We start from the raw sequence: 19,095 nt of genomic DNA on the forward strand, positions 1-19,095 counted from the left end.
AAAAGGATGCGAAAACAAGTTAGAAGATGTTGTGCCAACTACAAGCCAATTTGACCCAGATATACCGACTTCTTATACGAAGGTCAAGGCGAAAGGCGTTCCTTCTCGTCTCCATCGAGGGTCGAGATGAAAGGCGTCAATTTTTATCCCCCCTTGAAGGTTGAGATGAAAGACGGTGATTAGTGAATCTTGCTCAAGCGAAGGTCACTCAAGTCAGATTAGTGAATGTTGCTCAAGCAAAGGCCAATTGAATCAGACTAGCGAACCTTGCTCAAGTGAAGATCAATCAAATCAGATTGGCGAATCTTAGTCAAGCGAATTAGACTGGTGAAACTTGATCAAACAAAAGTCATTCAAATTATATTGGCAAATCTCCCTTAAGCGAAGGTCGCTCAAACTAAATCACAATCCTCCCCCAAACAAAGTTCGCTCTAGAAGCCCAAAAGGCTAAAGGCAATGAGTTTCGCCTAAGAAGTGAATCTTGCCACGTCAAGTGCCATTGATGGTCACTGATAGAGCTTCATTTCCATTAACAAAAACACATCAATAAGACCATAAGTAGTCATAAAGATCATGCCTTTGGCAATAAATTAATTTTAAGTGCCCAAAGGCACTACTTGAAGCCTGATTGGGGATGTATTTTGGTGGATCCGAAGATCACCACGGATGGGTTCAAAACTCCATAGTCATCTCCAAATGCGTTGATGTGTCATCAATTCTTAGCTAATGAGGCTCCCTAGCAGCACTTCCCCTTGAGATTACACGATGAGGAGCCATCAAAGATTAGTCTTGAGATTTTTGGTTAGTTTTGAGAAAGCTAGGGTTTTAAGGAAATTAGGGCTTTGAAAATCATAGTGAAGAAGAAAGAATATAAACAACTCTATTTACAGACTGACCTACAACTTCGCTGAATATTTTTCACCTTGAACTTCACCGTAAATCTCACCCCTAACTTCGCCAAAGATTCTCACCTCAAACTTCACCGAGAATCTCGCTTTGGACAACCTTCGCCATAATCTTAGGCACATAAATTGAGAATTTAAATTTTAAATCCTCATAGCAAGCCCCACATAATAGAATTGCTGACTGTCACTTAATCGACTTATTGAGCTTCACCTCGTTGAATGTTTCTTGAAGCTAGATGAACGAACTTTACCCTAACTAGTTGAGAGCTGAAGCGAACTTTGCCAAAATTGTATGACAAATTTCACCAAATCTCCAAATTGAGAAAATTCTAACTCAATTTATTTGAACCCTACCTGGCGTACTTCAATTTAACTCTCACCAACAGAAGGAAGCCTGAGTTTCTCTTCTAGCACAACAACTCTATGTAGAGTTCAAGTCCCTTGCAAAAGTAAAGTTTGTACAGATCAAACACACTAAGATGAACAGCTTCAAAAAAAATTTTATTGATCGAAGACTCTACCACATAAAAGTAGCATTCAGATGATTTAGTTATAGGGATGATGGTTATTTATTGCGATTTGGTGCTATAATATACTCATAACTATGGATAATGTGAGGGCTGAGGAACATAAGTGAGTTGCAATAAGCTACAGAGCCCCTGCTTCTCTGATCTCACAAAACATGGGGAGCTAAACTTTTACCCATGCATAAAAAATTACACATGCAGAAAAATAAATCCAACTTACTTCTCACTAGACTCTATGCTAGGGAAGGAGAAGAAAGCTGTTAAACAAGAACTACCCCCTATTCATCTAAGTGAGGCAAATCAACAGGAAGAAGCACATTCTTGCACCAAAATTAAATGTCGGGCCTGAGATAGCTACATGACATCTAATTACATTTTAGGTTCATGTTTGTTGTAGGCATCGAAAATTGCCTATAGGTCTCCACAAACGGTTCAGTGTTAAAGAACGACGATGAACGTCACTATCTGATCCACATGAGCCTAATCGACGTCGACGAACGACTGAAGTGAGTCAGCGAGCTACGTGAGCGGATAGGACTTCGGAACAACGAAGACCCGGGCCAATCGGAAGCCCGGTACTCTTCACAAAAAGGACAATGCCCTCCATGCCTCGACCACTCTAAAGACAATCCAACCACCAGAGCGGATCGAGCTCTTCGTCACGCATTCAACGCACCCGGAATCACTCAAATCCGAGTTCGTACGAAGAATCTACGGAGGAAAACGATCAAATGCACCTATGGACGTCTCGGAGTTCCGAAACACCCCCAGGGGTGTCTCAGAAATTCCGAGACACCCCAGGGGTGTCTCGAAATTTCCGAGACACCCCTAGGGGTGTCTCGGAATTTCTGAGACACCCTAGGGGTGTCTCGGATTTGGAGAGTTAGCCTTTAGCGTTGATACTAAGAAGAGCTATTACCTCGTTTTAGCCGAGGTATACGCTTATAGCTTCTAGATCTCACGCGGATCGACGAAGCTCTGTCCGATATTTCTGGATCAGAAGTTTCTAGATCTCACGCGGATCGACGAAACTCTGTCCGATTTATCCGGACCGGATCTGATTGCCCCGGTGGTCCACGGATATCAACATCCCCGTCACAGGCCAAAGACCCACGCAAGCGAGACCGCACCAAAACGGGATCTCGTGTTTATTTTCGATAAAGTTGTAATCTTTGTTTTGGTTGCATTCTTGTTGTAACGTTTGAAGTTGTAACAGATTCAAAAGCAATGAAAACACCGACTTTCACCGAAAACAAGCTGGCGACCACAGTGGGAGCCAACGGCATCGCAACCGACGCCGTCGTGACGCAACCGGCCCTCAAGATCCGGGTGAACGAAGAGGTCGAGTACGAGTTCGACCAGCAGAAGTACGAAGAATACCTCTCTTCCTCCTCCTCCAGATCCGCCTCTCCAAGTAGGCGCAAGAAGGCATCCTCCTCCAGAGTCGTTCGCCAGAACCTCGGCTCAAAGACCCAAGATCCCTTAGCCATTGCTGCACTCGAACCACGTGGCGTCTCCGCGTTGCCCAACGTGGTCGAGATCGCAGATCTGGGATTCTCCTCCTCCAAGAAGATGGCTAATGAAGGCACTCCAGCTGTATCAAAGAGGACGCTCCAAAGGCGGCGTCAACGTCTTGCTCGTCAAATAGCCAAGGCATTGGAGCCTATGGATGGGGTTCGCTACAACGAAGATCTCAAATCGAGACAACGCCAAGAGCAACAACGGTACGTAACCAGCCCCTCCTCTAAAGCAGAAACGAACAAGTGGGTGCGTGTTACGAGGAATCGCTCCACCCAAACAAGTGGGTGCGTGTTACAAGGAATCGCTCCACTCTTGAAGAGAGAATCAGGAAGCGCCGTGCACTCCTTGCGCATGCCCGAGCTCTCTTGAAGAAAGCAGAGGAGATGCAGAAAGAAGAGGCGGTCAAGACTCCGCCAAAACTCAAACAAATGTGGATGCTGAAGGCGAATCCAACGCCTAAGACAAGAGTGAAAGAAGTTGCTGCCCAACCTTCACCAAGGCCAAATCCTGTTCCCCTTACCCCGGCACCTCCGGTAGGGTCAGGTATGAAAACAGACCCTTCAACCTCCAAGGTTCCTGTGAAAGGTCGCCTCGGTCCCTTACCAGGGAATCGAGGTAAAGTACCTATCAAGGAGCGCTTGGGTCCATTGAAAGGTCACCAAGTTTCAAATCAAACTGGGGGTCGAATTAATCCCCCCACGAAAGATGAGAAAGGGAAAGCCCCTATCACCGACCGCATCGGATTGCGAGTCGAAATACAAGAGCCCGTTCAATTTTTATGTTCACAAAAACGTAAACTTGAACGGGCCACTTTTGAGAAAACTAACAAAACATCCCATGCCAAAGGGGAAGCACACTCATCTGAGGATGATGGTGTTTTACCAAGGAGCACATGCCAACACTCTATAGGTTGCTCCAGTTATCAAGCTGATGAGTTGTACTATAGAGCTGGGGGTATGGGAAAATCTCGAAAGAAGTATGTGCAGGACATGGAGTCTCGCTGACCGTGCGCCAACATAATCAAGGCAGTGCTATCAGAATGCTGCTGTGCTCAAACCCCAAGGAGAATTTTGGTGTTCGACAGAATTTCCACCGGAACGTCTGAGACCAAGCCTAAGCGTTTCCGAAGAAGAAGAAGGGTAGTCAAAGACGGAGAATTCCCGAAGGTCACCATCAACATGGCCAGCAAGGGAGCATCAATAGGGGACAACCCCGAGACAATTCCGTTGGTACCCTGGTATCTAACTCACCTGCAGTCCGGGACCATTACACGAGGGACTTATGGTAGGATTCGGACGAGATTACCGTCGGAAGACGAAGGATCAGATACCGGCTCCGCGATCGCTTCGGACAACACGGTATCCAGCGAAGGACAACCCCGCGAAGTACTCATGATCAGTGCCGAACAAATGAACAAGATGCTTGAAGACGCCCTAGCTCGGCAGAAAGAAGCTTTCAAATTCGAGATGGAAATGACCCTACAGCGGATGAGGGAGATGCACGATCAGCAACTCGCAGCTTTGACAACTCATCAAGAGGAGCCCACTCGACCCAATCATCAGAACCAAGAAGAGAATGAACGGGAAGGGAATAATGTCATCATTCCCCCTGTCAACAACGACAACGGAAGTGGTCCGGTAGATGATAATGCCAAAGAAGACCACATTACCTCTCCCCAAAACCACTCGAAAATAGAAACGAGTGAAGACAAAAAGATGAAAGACTTGGAGAGCAAAATCAATGCATTGATGAATGCTCAAGAGGTAAAAAGGTCAGGTATACCGTGTCCATATCCAAGGGAGTGGGAATCAATTCCATATCCGGCAAAGTTCAATCTCATTAACTTTACGCCGTTTGATGGAAAGGGTTCCCCTACCCAACATTTAATCTATTTCAAGTCTCACCTAGGAACAATCTCCGGCAACGAACCCTTGATGGTACGGTCATTCGTTGGCACTCTTCGCGGAGCGGCCTTCGATTGGTATCGTCGCCTCAAGCCGGGGAGCATCGGCAGTTGGGACGACATGGAGGACATGTTCTTGACGAACTTCTTTGATGATGACACTGAGGTCTCGATCAGCACTCTGTTTGAGGAGAAACAGAAAAATGGTGAGACAGTCGAAAACTTTGTGAAAAGGTTTCGAAATAAAGCGATGAATTGCAGGGACCCGGTCAGCGAAGATTTCATCCTCGAGACCTGTCACAATAATCTTTCCTTGGACATCCTTGAAGCTATGGGAACGGCGCCATCAAAGACCTGGAAGGACCTGAAGGTTCGAGGAGAAAGAGCCGAACGATTCCTCAAAAGGAAAAAGGCGGAAAGGGGCCAAATAGCAAATAACGCTCCGCAACCGAACTTCACCCCTAGGGGTAAAGGAAAAGCGCACGCAAATGCCGTGAACGCTAATCAAACGTTCGAGGTGCAGACGCAACCGCAACAGCAGCAACAAAAGGCGCCTCAACAACCAAGGTGGCAACAGCAGACCCCGAGGCCGAAAGCTTCGGAGCCAAAGTTCCCGAAAGTTTATTCATTCAGAGAGGACGAAGTTCCTGGTATCTTCAAGTACCTCGTGGAGAATAATAAAATCAAATTGCCTCCAGTTCAGGATCAGGAAGATGCCAAGAGGATTAATGATCCGAAATACTGTGCATTCCACAGAGCGGTGCACCACCCCACCAAGGTATGCTATGCTCTTAAGGACAAGATCCAAGCTCTAATCGATGTCGGGGTCATAAGGAGAAGAAAGTGGGTGCGAATGCAGTCACAATTGGCTTCGGCTCCTTTCCCGTGAACCAGTTCCAGCTTGAGCCGGTAATAAAAGCAGCAGTAAAGACGGTGAACGATGATCCTCACAAGCAGCGCCAGAAGGGACTTGTGCCACACACAGCCCCCAATGGTGAGATTCTTTGGGTTCATCCAGATCTGATCGGAGACGAGCAATGGACTAGAACCTCTTCCAAGAAGAAGTCAAAAGGGAAAGGTAAGTCTTGTTACGGGGTGTCTGCCATTCCAGGAAAAGATGACGACAGAATTCCGGCCTTCCCACTTTCTAAAGATGAGCAGGAAACCTTCGCCACTCGGAGCGGGAATGAGTATCACTACAAGTACCCAGATGCTTCCGAGCAATTAGGTACCAAAACCCCTCCTACCAAGACATTGGCGGAGCTAGGAATTGCAGCAATTCCCCCAACGCCTATAGCTACGGAGAAAGTCCAGCAGAAGGAGAAGGGAAAAGAGCCTTTACGCCAAGAACATCCGATTGGAAGAGACAAACCGGGGAATGCGAGCTCTCCACCTCATTTCGACATCATGGCGCAATTAGCCAATATCCCGGCTAGGATAACCCTTTACGAGTTATTGCGCCTGTCCAAGGATACAAGGAAAGCGCTGCAAGAAGCCTTGAGTGACTCTGAAGCTTTTCTAACTCGGATCAAGCCATCCCCTGAAGGGCCAGAGCCATCAGCTCAGCATTGCAACCTAGCGGCGCATCATTTCCCATGCATCTCCTTCACTAAAGAGGATATGCAAACAAAGAACTCGAAGCATGATCGGCCCTTGTACTTCACCGGGCACATTGGCTCCAGCATGGTCAACCGGATCCAAGTTGATCCGGGTTCCGCTGTCAGCATTATGCCATTCCGATTGATGCATCATCTCGGAATCCCGACGAGTAAATTAGCCTCCACTGGCACTACGATTTACGGATTCAACACCAGCGGGTCTAGACCCTTGGGGAAGATCCGAATCAAGTGCCAGATCGGAGATTTAAAACCAGAAGTTACTTGCTATGTAGCGGTGCACCATCCCACCAAGGTATGCTACGCTCTCAAAGATAAGATTCAGGCCCTAATCGATGTTGGGGTTATCACCATGAAGCAGCCCAAAGAGAAGAAAGTGGGTGCAAACATGGTATCCATTAGTTTCGGGACTGTTCCCTCGAGTTGGTTCCAACACGAGCCGGTGATCAATGCAGCAGTGAAGACGGTGAATGATGATCCTCACCAACAGCGCCAGAAAGGGCTCGTGCCACACACAACCCCAAATGGTGAGATTCTGTGGGTTCATCCGGACTTGATCACAGATGAGCAATGGACCGGATCATCATCAAAAAGAAAGTCAAAAGGAAAAGGGAAATCTTGTTATGGAGCTTCTGCCATTCCAGGAGAAGAGGACGACAAAATCCCAACCTTTCCACTGTCTGAAGACGAACAGGAGGTCTTTGCAACCCGAAGCGGGAACGAGTATCACTACAAGTACCCAGACGCTTCCGAGCAATTGGGCACCAAAACCCCTCCTTCCAAAACGTTGGCAGAATTAGGAATCTCAGCAATTCCCCCAACACCCGCATCTGCGGAGAAAGTCCAGCAAAAGGAGAAGGGGAAAGAGCCTCCGCGGCAAGAAGCCCAGAACCCGAGGCAGTCTCGATTCAATCATCCGATTGGTAGAGACAAACCGGGAAATACGAGCTCACCGCCTCATTTCGACATCATGGCGCAGTTGGCCAACATCCCAGCTCGCATAACTCTATACGAGCTGTTGCGCCTTTCAAAGGACACAAGGAAAGCGCTGCAAGAAGCCTTAAGTGACTCTGAAGCTTTTCTGACTCGGATCAAGCCATCTCCAGAAGGACCAGAGCCGTCAGTTCAACAATGCAACCTGGCGGCGCAACACTTTCCCTGCATCTCCTTCACTAAAGAAGATATGCAGACGAAGAATTCAAAGCATGACCGACCGTTGTACTTTACCGGTCACATTGGCTCCAGCGTTGTCAACCGGATCCAAGTCGATCCGGGTTCCGCTGTTAGCATCATGCCATTCCGATTGATGCATCATCTCGGAATCCCGACTAGCAAATTAGCATCCACTGGCACTACGATTTATGGATTCAACACCAGCGGGTCTAGGCCCTTGGGGAAGATCCGAGTCAAGTGCCAGATTGGGGATTTGAGGTCGGAGGTCACTTGTTATGTGATTGACGCGGAAACATCCTATAACTTACTGTTGGGTCGACCTTGGATCCACGGTAACCTTATAGTCCCGTCAACTCTACATCAGTGTCTCAAATATGTAGACACAAACAATGAAGTCAAGACGGTGGTCGCGGATAAGCAACCGTTTAAGGGATTGGAGAATTACTTCACCGATTCCCTTTTATACGGCGCTGAATCCGATACTGAACCATCGGCCCAAGGAACGGACAGCGGAGATGAAGCTGATACCGAACCAGGGCTTGATTATGATGGTGGTTTTGTTCTTAATGACATTGTACCCATTGTAATCAATCTTGACGATGATGAATCATCGGAGAATAGTTGTAACTGGCAACTTGCCGAAGAACTATCAATAAACGATGATTTAGAGTATTTGATGTGTCTGGATGACGTCACTAAAGAGCTTTGTGATAATCCTGACCTACATATGCCTCTTCAGTCATTTTGTCTGACGAAAAAGCAGGTACAAGATCCATGCGGAGCGACGCTTGTCATCCCCGCGGGAAAATGGAGTGGAAAAGAAGTCGTCTACGGCAAAGGAAAAGAAGATCCGACACCCGATCACTTCTTAGAGGAAGAAGAAGACGAAGATAAACCTGCTCCTCATCTATTCAGATATGACGCAAAAGCGCGCGATATGATGGAAAAGTATGGGTATGACTTCACACTCGGAGAAGGTCTTTTCTTTGGTCGAGGCCCACGAGTTCCACCTCGAATGGCCTATGTACCGAAGGGAAAACCCGACGATTATTATCGCTATAAAAGAGGTCTCGGCTACGTCTCCTCGTCCGACGACGAATGTTGCTGGCAAATCATTGATCAGATCGCTAACAAGGCTAGAAACGGGTACTCTTCCGACTCTTCGGCTGGGGGTTCCGACACTAGCCTTGGCGAGACGTTCAAAAGGTTGATGTCAAATATGGTCACGGTCGATCCTACCGCAATAGAGGAAGACGACCAGATGCCAACATGGGAAGATCCTTGGGTTCACCACCTAAACATGCAGTATGGTGATAGGTTCGAGCAAAGAGAGCCTCCTACCGAAGATCAAGTACTCCAGGTGAATATGGGAACTGAGGAAAATCCTAAACCGATATTCATTAGCGATAGTCTTCTACCCGATGAGAAAGAAGAGTTAATCTCTCTTATCAAGGAGTACATTGACGTGTTCGCCTGGAATTATGAAGACATGCCAGGACTCGACCCGAACGTAGCAGTACATCGTCTCAATATCAAGATGGATGCCAAACCAGTCAAACAACAACAAAGACGGTTTCGTCCGCAAATGATGGAGGCGATCGAATCCGAGGTCAAGAAGCTTATTGACTCGGGCTTCGTTCGAGAGGAGCAACATCCAGAATGGCTAGCCAATATTGTCCCAGTCCTTAAGAAGAACGGGAAAGTCAGGATTTGTATCGACTTTCGGGATCTCAACACTGCTTGCCCAAAAGATGATTTTCCCCTCCCCATCACGGATGTCATCATCGACAATACGTGTGGGTTCGAGAGGATGTCTTTCATGGATGGTTTCTCTGGTTATAACCAGATAAAGATGCATCCAGACGATGAAAAGCATACCGCATTCAGAACGCCTCTCGGTGTCTTCTGCTACACGGTTATGCCCTTCGGCTTAAAGAACGCAGGTGCTACATATCAACGAGCTATGTCAAAGATCTTTCAGGATCATCTCCGAAAGACTGTTGAATGCTACGTAGATGATCTGGTCGTGAAAAGTCGTGATAAAAAGGATCACATTAAAGACTTGAAGACCATGTTCGACCTGATGCGAGCTCATCAATTGAAGATGAATCCTACCAAGTCTTTCCTCGGAATGTCGAGTGGAAAATTCCTGGGATTCGTCGTCACCACCAAAGGTATCCACATCGATCCTGATAAGGTAAAGGCGATCAATGAATTACAACCTCCGAGAAACCTCAGGGAGCTCAGAGGATTGCAGGGGCGATTGGCTTATATCCGTCGGTTCATTTCGAACCTCTCAGGAAAATGCCAACCATTCTCCAAGCTCGCAAAGAAGGGCGTGTCTTTTGTATGGGATGACGCTTGTCAAAAGGCATTCGAGAGTATTAAAGAATATCTCTCGAAACCTCCTGTACTCGTTGCACCGAAATCGGGCAAACCGTTCTTGATTTACGTCAAGGCGACGAGCCACTCATTAAGTGCATTACTTGCACAAGATGACGATAACGGTCACGAGCAGGCAGTGTATTACTTGAGCCGAACCATGGTGGGCGCCGAGTCTCGATATCCTATGATTGAGAGAGAATGCCTCGCCTTGGTGTTCGCCATTCAGAAAATGCGATATTATCTGGTCGGGCAGACCATTTACGTCATATCTAAGGTTAATCCGGTTCGAGTATTCATGACTCAACCCGCTTCCATGAGCTGGCGATTAGCGAAGTGGGCCTTACTCTTGTCTCAATACGACTTACACTTTAAACAGCAGAAGTCAGTAAAAGGGCAGGCCATCTGTGACCTCCTCGCAGCTAATCCAACTACGGACCCTGCCGAGATATATGACGATCTACCCGATGAGGCCCACGAAGTCAACGCAACTTCTCACCAACAAATATGGCGCTTATCCTTCGATGGCGCTTCGCGAGCAACTAATGTTGCAAGTGCTCCTGGAAGTTCTAAAATCTCCTCCGGAGTTGGAGTAGTCTTAGTTTCCCCAGGAAAACATGTGATGCCTCGCGCCTACTCGCTAACCGAGCCATGCTCGAATAATGTAGCAGAGTATAACGCACTGATCATAGGACTCAACTTCGCTAAGGAGCTGGGGGTGGAGTATCTCGAGGCTTTCGGTGATTCTCAGCTAATAGTCAAGCAAGTTCAAGGAGAATATGAAGTTCGAAGCCAAGATCTCATTCCGTACCATAAGATAGCAGTGGAGATAGCGGAATCATTTGAAGGATTCTTTATCGAACATATTCCACGACTACAGAATACCTATGCAGACGCGTTGGCCGCATTGGCCGTGTCTCTGGCGCAGCCTCCCGAAACAGAGCAATTTGTTACGGTAAGAACTCACCAACTCCTAGTGCCGCTTTACAATGAAGATGCCGAGGAAGAAGAAGTTCAAGAGGTAGCATATGCCCGAAAGTGTGATGCATGTCAAGTGCACGGGAATTATGTACACCAACCTCCGGAGCATCTGCATCCTTCGGTTACGTCATGGCCGTTCGAGACTTGGGGAATGGACATTGTTGGTCCTATAAATCCTCCGTCAGTCAAAGGCGACCGGTTCATCTTGGCAATTACCGATTACTTCTCCAAATGGGCCGAAGCAATTCCACTCAGAGAAGTTAAGACGAGCAACGTCATTGGATTCATCAAGCACCACATCATCTATAGGTATGGTGTTCCAAGACGAATCATACATGACAACGGTCCTCAGTTTGTCAGCAACGCCTTCATAAGGTTCTGCGAAAAGTTTAAAATTCAGGACATCTCGTCGACGGCGTATAATCCTACAGCGAATGGATTAGCTGAAGCCTTCAACAAGACCATCATCAAACTCTTGTCAAAGATCGTGAAGACCAACAAACGAGACTGGAATGACAAGCTTGGCGCAGCTCTATGGGCCTATCGGACCACGGTGCGCACACCAACGGGAGCGACCCCGTATTCACTGGTATACGGATGTGAAGCTGTTCTTCCATTGGAGATCCAAATACCATCTCTTCGGATCGCTCTTTCAACCCAGATGTCGACCGAAGAACAACATCAGAAGCGCCTCGAAGAACTCGAGAAGCTCGATGAAGAACGCCTGGTGGCTCAACAGCATATTGAGTTTTACCAAGCTAGAATCTCTCGAGCCTTCGACAAAAAGGTTCGACAAAGGAGTTTCAAAGAAGGAGATTTGGTTCTAGCTGTAAAACGGCCTATGATCCTTAACTCCAAGAAGAAGGGTAAATTTGAACCCAAATGGGAGGGACCGTTCGTAGTGGAGACAGTCTACTCGAGTGGCGCCTATCGCCTTGTCACCAAAGACGGCGACCGGCTCATGATGCCGATAAACGGCAAATTCCTGAAAAGATACTATCCTTAGTATCTTTTTGGATAACCAATGCATCGGGAAGTTCCCGGAAGGATACCACATGGGTATTCTTAGGGATAACCCGGTCGTTGTGGAATCGACAAATAAGAGATCTGCATTCGAACTTTGAAAGTCAGAATGTCTCTTCTTATTCTCAACAAAATTCTCTAACTCTTATGAGTTATTTTTGCGAGATGAGATCTAATCCTCTGATAGGTTAATCTTTCCTCACCAAACCATCCGCTGATCAAATCAAGTGACAGTGGATCCATCAACATTCCCATCGGCCAGTCATTGGCATTTCTCAGACTCAACGTGTTAGGTCAAAATCACCTAGCATTAAAGTCTCCCTTTGAGTGATAATACGAGTTGGCACTTTCCTTGCTACCCGTATTCCACTTTCTTTGCTTTCTGGTCAAACCTATAAAAGTTAGGGCCAAAGCCAAAATCCCCTCTCGATTCCTTCCATGAACGAGAGGTCCACTTTCAAATCGAGTGATCAAACCTTCCGACAGTTAGGGTCATCGCAAACTCCTGCTTGGTCAAACCTTCCTACAGTTAGGACCAAAACCGCAATTCACTCTCGATAAACGAGAAATTCATCTTTAGTTCGGTAATCAAACCTTCCGACAGTTAGGGTTATCCGAATCTTTCCGATTCTCGGAGTGGAGATCCCACTCTTAGTTTCATCCTGCAGGATTCTGGGGGTGGAGATCCCACCTCGAGTTTCCTTTCCGCCTGAAGATAGAATATAAAATTCTTCCTCTTCGGCAACGGGAGATAGAATATAAAATTCTTCCTCTCTCGTTTCTTTTCCACCGGGAGATAGAATATAAAATTCTTCCTCTCCTCGGACCTTTCCGATGCTCGGAGTGGAGAACCCACTCCCAGTTCATCATTTCCGGATTCTGGGGGTGGGGGATCCCACCTCAAGTTCCCTTTCCGGCCGAAGATAGAATATAAAATTCTTCCTCTTCAGCACCGGGAGATAGAATATAAAATTCTTCCTCTCCCGTTTCTCAATCTGTCTTTGCTTTTAGAAAAGACACGATTGTCAAATCCGGGCACTCGATGCACGGGGAATTTTATCCCGAAGCCTGAGTAGGGATAAGTCAACGCCTAACACGCGTTGCCGGGTAGTCTATTCCCGTGAGAAAGACGAAGTCTATGTATTCAAAATCATAGCATTAAGTCTAAGAGAAGCAATTCTCTTAGCACAACGTTACATGTGAACGAAAGAAGAAGTCCCGGTAACCTCCAGTTCCTTCAACTCTCGTATCTCTGACTCCAGGGCGGCGAAATCAGCAGTGAAGGAATCAGCCAATTCCGGGTATCCTTCTTCCCTCATCATCGTCATGTGGCGAGAGAAGGAACGCCGGAACTGATCAAAGCCGCCTCCTCGGTGAAGAAGCTTCTCGATTAAGCCATTATAGAAGGCGGTGAAGAAACTGAGGTCCGTACGAAAAGCCTCTCTGTCAGGATCGGTATCGACCAAAAGGCTACGGACACGCTCATATAGGGAAGATCGAGATCCTACAAGCAGAAACATAGAAGCTCAGTGGATTATCGAATATGAAAAGGAAAATCAAAAAGCAAGTTCTGAACATACCGACACCAACAGACGTCCCCTCGGGTTGAGGTCCGACAGGCTCTGGGACAGCAGCAGAAGAGGGCACGTCAGCCCCTGCAGGCGGATTGCTCGCACCACTCGGCAAAGACGGGGAGGCACCACTGCTATGAAGACTTTCAGCCCCGGGAACTGTAGTAGTATCAGGCCCAATGCCTGGTCCTACAGTGACACTCCTATGTTAACCAAATAGAAATTTGGATAAGTAAGGAGAATCGGGATAAGAAAATCGTATGCATACCTGCAATCCCCCCGTCCTCAGACGCAGCCGGGATGCCAAGAGTCATGAGAGTATCGGCCCAAGCGGCTAGTCCTATGATGGCATTCTCTTATTAGTCAAAATAAGACGAATAAGAAGGATTGGGATAGTACAGTCATCTGCATACCTGCAGATCCATCATCCGTAGGCATTTGAGGGATGCCAGGAGTCATATGAGAATCAGTCCTAGTGGCTGGTCCTATGATTGCACTCATATATTAGTCAAAAGACAGATGAACATAAGAAAGTACGATATCCCTAAATCATATGCATACCTGCAAGCACGCCACTCTGAGGCAAACTGGATATGCCAGGGATAGATACCGGGCTAACTCCAATGGTTGACGCTGCGATAATCAATCATTCATTAGTCAAATAAAAGAACGGGCAAGAGGAGGAGAATCAGATATGTACCGGTAGATGAATCATTCCCAAAGAATGGTCTCTCGGTCCCTCTGGAAGTCTGCTCAGCCAACATGTCAGCTAATAAGCCGGCATCCGGCTTCGAGAAGCTTGGCCCCTCCATCGCAACATCTGCAGGGTAACCTGAATGTTGAAAGATGAGGAAAGCTCGAGAAGATACTTTCAGCAAAAACGGGAAGTCTTCCTTCCCCATGCTTGAGGAAAATGACATTGAATGTGGATATACCTGAATAAGGGACTGCGGGCTCAACATTATTCATCTGCTCAAGGTCGATGTTTAGATCGATGCCCAATGACCCGTCGTGAAGAGAGTCGCACATTTGTTGCACAAAGCAATCCATGTTGTCAACACCAGGAGATGCCGAACCCGGTGGGAGTTCGCCCTCTTCGAAGAAACCTGGAGCACAAAACATGGTTACAAATCCCAAAAGGTAAACAACCTTGAAGCAAGAGCAATTGAATATTACCTCCCCCTCCATCGGCGGTGCTCCCTAAGTCCACTCCATAGGGACGCTGACCGTCATGGGGCTTATGGGCGGTCTTCTTCCTCTTCGGGGCACCAACCCTCCGAGGGCCAACGGGTCGAACATGCGCAGGCCTATCACACGTTTCAACGTGTGTAGGAGCTGGTGGCTCAAGATCATCAGCTGTCCTACCTAAAGTGACAATAGCCATTTCAATGAAAAAGAGCTGTCACTTATGGAAAAGGAAAATTAAAAGAGACAGGACAAACCGGTATCGAGATCCCCTCTGCCGGTATCTGCATCCACATATTCTTCCTCGGAGGTCTCATCATAGTCACCCGTAGGGAGAAGCTCTTCCTCGTCTGTGAGAAAAGATTTGGCATGCCCTTTTCTCCGCTTCTGAGCAAGCTCAGCCCTGCGACCAGCCATCATAGCGGCCCGGACCGCATACTCGGACTGTAATTCTGAGAGGCTCCTCACATTGATGGACTCATAGGCAGAAAGGAACCACTTGCAGCTGAGGAAAGTAACCAATGGCTTACGACGATATGAAGGGAGAGCAAAACGGGCTCCAGTGCAGCCCACCATTGTCCATAGCCACGCTCGTACGCCATCAATCAATCCTCCCTCAACCCGCACGACATACAGTTGGTCATAGCCGAATTGGCGAGCAAAGCGGCAAGGGAGATAAGGCTCTATGTGGCATTGGTTCTTCACCCGGAGGACAAGATACCCAACGCGGATGTTCACTAGCCACCGAAAGCAACCAGCGTCAAGAATGGTCCGATCACTTCTAGGTTTCTCCTCATCAATCAGCACGTCGCCATAGCGACCTGAAAAGTGAGGAAAACACTTAAAGAACTCCCAACTCTTGCGGATCCGGAGCTCTCGTTGAACATCACTGAATTTGCTCCCAAGCCATCTGCTCTGCTCCAACAATTGCAGGTAGGGAACGGGGATGTCAACAACGTTGGGTGCCGACATCAAGTCGGGACGGTGAAGAACGAGCCATGCCATCAAATATGCGTAAGGGAGCTCAACCTTCGGACAATGGAGGAGTACGAAGCCCTAATGAGAAGAGACCAATCTCGGCCAATGGAGGATACCCAAAATCCGAAATTTTCTTTTGAGGGAGAGAAGCAATGGAGGAAAGCTCTTGGGGAAGAAGGACTCTCAAAACCGAAAATGAGGGGAGGAATTTCGGTTTTGAGCCAAAGAGGAGGGAGACTTCTGTGCGCGGCGGAGAAAAGAGCGAAACTTGGCCCCCGCGGGAAAAGCTCCCTTAGCACCGCCAATGGTGTAGGAACGAGCCTCAGCCTTCTCCAACAACTCATTAACGGCAGAAGGGGTCAACACGTCTAATTCACGAATGGGCGCACTGGAATCACCCTCCAAGTTCTGGAACAAGTAGCTGGCAAACTGCTTCAAGCTGACATGCCTCTTCCTTCTTGCTTGAGGAGAAGTATGGATCAAGGAAGTATAGTAGTGGCAAGTGAGATCCTAGAGTGTGTCATACATATCCGGAGTATCTTTCTTCATACACTCCAGCTGCTGGTTCGAGGGGAAGTACTCCTGATACGGACAATCCCCCATCGGAAGACCCGAAACATGGTGCATCTCGTGCAAGGCCAACCCTAGCTCACCACCACTGGTCAGGAAGGTGTTGCTGTCGGGCATATAAGTCTCCAGCAAAGCCAAGAAATGGCGACAGCTAACTGGGATTCCGTACATAGTAGCTCGTATGGGTGCATACAACCCACTGCTCTTCAGATCCCTCTCCCAGCGCGCTAAGACAAAACCAGTCATGCGCGCCCACCACCCCTTGGCTAGTGAGGAAGCCCAACCATAGCATCTGTATTCTGGCAGAGGTGCCCCAGAAGAGCCAGACGATTACTCACGGTGGGAGCAACAGCGGACACCTCGCCTGGGGGTGCAGTATCAAGACCCATAATCCCGGGTCGTAGACCACGTACGTCATGATACCCGTCAGAGCCAGGAGTCTTATGGTGAGTAGCATATCCGCACTGAACCCGCTCAGCATCTTCAGTAAGATGCCAAGACATCCGTCTGTCCACGGCTTGCCCCTTCAAGTGACTGAAAGAATAGTGGCGTGGAATCGAAGGCATGTACAAACAAGCTCCCCCGTCGAGAGTTAGCCAATGCTCCTCGCGAAGGGTCAGCGTAGCAGGATCTTTGACATGATCTCCAAACAGGAAACTCGGCTTCTTTAAAGCCTGAGTGGAGGTAGAATCCGGGGTGAAAGGGACATCTGTGATAAGCTGGCGCAAACAATGGCGCCCTCCTTCCTGTATCAAGCGGCAAGAGTCGTTTGAGCGATCCCCGTCGAACCGAGGAAGTGGGCTAACAGCCTGCCTAAGGGTAGCAGAAGAGAAAACCTCCCGACTACAGCCGGTGTTGGCGTGAGAAGGAAGGCTACCCGCGGGGAATTCCACTGCAATAAAGCACAAGGGTGGGATCAGATAATCCATCTCATAAGAAGAATGATAAACTCATTCACGGAATAATTGGAGAGACGATTTTGAGTGTCCTACACCGGAAGAACGGTATGCATCATCACGTGAATAACGTGGTGACATACACCGGCCTATAAGGCGTAGGACGACACAAAATCGCCCCAATATACCGGAGACTTGAATTGGCTAAGCAAAACAAGTCTGAAACCTTACCCTCCGCGAGAGAGGTATCGGTTCTTCCTTCATGACCCGCAAAGAGGTCAATCAGGGATGCAAGAAAAAAAAAACTGCATAAAGCCTCATCCCCGAAGAATGAGGCCGCAGGAGGAGACGTCGTAGGAACCTCCTCCTCACTATGCTGTGAATGAGAACGACTCCTACGGGGTCGAGATCGACGCGGAGACATTGCAAATCTGCAACGAAAAGCAGCAAGTCAGGTACAATCTAAAACATGGATACACGAAATTTAAGAGGGAAATTAAGAACTTTAATTAAAATCCTATACACAAATAGGATTTCATAATTGAAGTCTAATTAAACCTACAAATTTCGTGCGCGATGATTGTCATCTTTCACGGTGAATTTTGGTGAAATACCCAAAATACCCTTCGTGTTCAAGGCCAAAATTCAGGTCAAGGACACACCCGGGTTGGGTCATGGTCATCATATCTGATCATATAGCACCCCCGGTACCCCCACAAGGTTGGTTAATTTTACAAATGAGCCCGTTTGTAGGATTTAACCAATTTTGCAAATAAACCCCTCTAACAACTTTTGGTCCTCTTGCCTAAAGTACCCCTTAAACTTTCGGCCAAATGAGCATGCAATCTAGGTTCTAACTTCAGTCCTCTATTACATGAACACCACCCCCAATTCTTTGGCCGAATTTGCAAATAAGCCCCCAAAAGTTTTCGGCCCCATATTGGCACATAAAACCCTCAATGAGGTATGGTCTTTTTGCATGAAACACCCATCCAAATTACAGTCCCATTTTGCAAATAAGCCCCCACAAATTTCAGTCCCATTTTGCAAATAAGCCCCCACGAATTTCAGTCCCATTTTTTGCAAATAAGCCCCCTAAAAGTCGGCCATATTGCCTCTTTTGCACAAAACACCCCAAAACATTGTGCATACACAACCCTTAGCTTACTACAAGAATGAAGATGCAACCTTTACAAGAAAATAATAGGATTGTGAAGAAGAACTTACCAAATCAAAGAGGTTCCCTTTGAGCTTGGAGATGAAAAAGAGAACCCTACTTGGAGAAGCAAGCTTTCGGCCAATAGGAGGCACCCAAAATCCGAGCTCCTCTTGAAGGGTTAATGGGTTCTTAAAAAATGAATCAATGGAGGATAAAAGCTTGGAGAAGAAGAACATACAAAACCGAAATGAGGGGAGGAATTTCGGTTTTGAGCCAAAGAGGAGGGAACTCTCCCTCTTTTGAAATTTGAATTAAAAGAAGGGGGGACCATGAGCAAAAGACAAGAAAGGAAAAGGCCAAACAAAAGGGGGGGACCACGAAAACCCAAGACACCCCATGGGGTGTCTCGGCAAAACCAAGACACCCCAAGGTGTCCCGGTTTTGTCGGGACACCCCCGGGGCGTCTTGAGTTTGTTTTGACCCCCCAAACCTTGTTTGGACCCCTAAATTGTTTTCTGAACCCCAAATCACTCCGATTCTTCGCCAATGGTTGAATATTGATGAACTCCAAAAGTCAACCTTTGACGAATCAAAACCCTAGGGTGGACACCGGTCAACGTGTAACCCGAGGTCAACGCCAATCAATGCGTTGCAATCAGAGTCAACCTTTGACGATTCGAAACCCTAAGGGTCAACGCTGGTCAA

This window comes from Asparagus officinalis, chromosome 9 (genome assembly GCF_001876935.1).
Source record: "Asparagus officinalis chromosome 9, Aspof.V1, whole genome shotgun sequence".
In the NCBI taxonomy this organism is placed as follows: Eukaryota; Viridiplantae; Streptophyta; class Magnoliopsida; order Asparagales; family Asparagaceae; genus Asparagus; species Asparagus officinalis.